Raw genomic sequence first — 1,071 nt, forward strand, 5'->3', positions numbered from 1 at the left:
TGTTATCGTTGTTGTTGTTGTTTTCTAGTAGGTGGTACCCAAGCCTCTTGCATTGCCCAAGCCTCCTAAATCTCTGCTTTGGGGCTAAGATTGCCCTCTATTCCCTCGAGAGGTGTGTGTCTTTTCTGTTACCGGGCCGCCTCAGTCCCAGGGCTCTACCTCTGTGAGAGAATGTAAAAGAAGAAGGAAATTTGAGCCTCTGAAGAGCCCCTGAAGTACCAGCACTACCTCAATAGTCAGATGCACTGCTGGGGCCTGCTGCTAGGTCTGGGAGGGTACAGGAAAGCACTCTCTGGGAGGATGGAGGAGGCAGCCAGGCTCTGTGACTTGCCTATCTGCTCGGCAATGGTGGATGGTAACACACCGCTGTCACTTCCTCCCTATTTGGTCTCTGCCCTGTTTTCTGCCCTGTTCACTGGACTCTGCTGCATGTAATATGCTGATCACTGAATCAGGACTGCTTAGGTCTTTGAAGAGTTAAAAAAAAAATGCCAAGAATTCCTCCCCTCCCCCTAGCCCTGCAGGGACCTCCAGGCTGCATTCCATAGCACCTTTCTTTGTGATTCTCTCCCTTTCCTCCTCCCTTTCTCATGTGATTTGCCCACCTTCAGATGCTCTGATGCACAGATCCCTCAGAGGTGCTTATGTGCAGGCTGGGTGTTGTCTGCTGGATTGTAGGTATTCAGTTTGTTGTAATTTCAAGGGGAGAGATCAGGGGAGATCCCTCATGCTGCCATGCTTCTGATGTCACTCCACATATTAGAATTTTATATTCTGTCCCTTATTTATGTTATATCTTTTCCGTATTTCCATATTTTTACTATGCTGAACTTCACATAATTTCTAGAGACCTATTTTGATGTATGTTTTTTTATTTCTTTTTAAATTACAGTTGGCATACAATATTATATTAGTTTCAGGTGTGCAACATCCTGATTAGACTATGTTGTTAAGTTTATAACAACATAGTGATTTATATAACTTACAAAGCGATCATGCCAATAAATATAGTACCCATCAGACACCATGCATAGTTATAACAATATTATGGACTATATTCCTTATGCTATA

Source organism: Pteropus vampyrus, unplaced genomic scaffold (assembly GCF_000151845.1).
Source record: "Pteropus vampyrus isolate Shadow unplaced genomic scaffold, Pvam_2.0 Scaffold1460, whole genome shotgun sequence".
Taxonomy (NCBI): domain Eukaryota; kingdom Metazoa; phylum Chordata; class Mammalia; order Chiroptera; family Pteropodidae; genus Pteropus; species Pteropus vampyrus.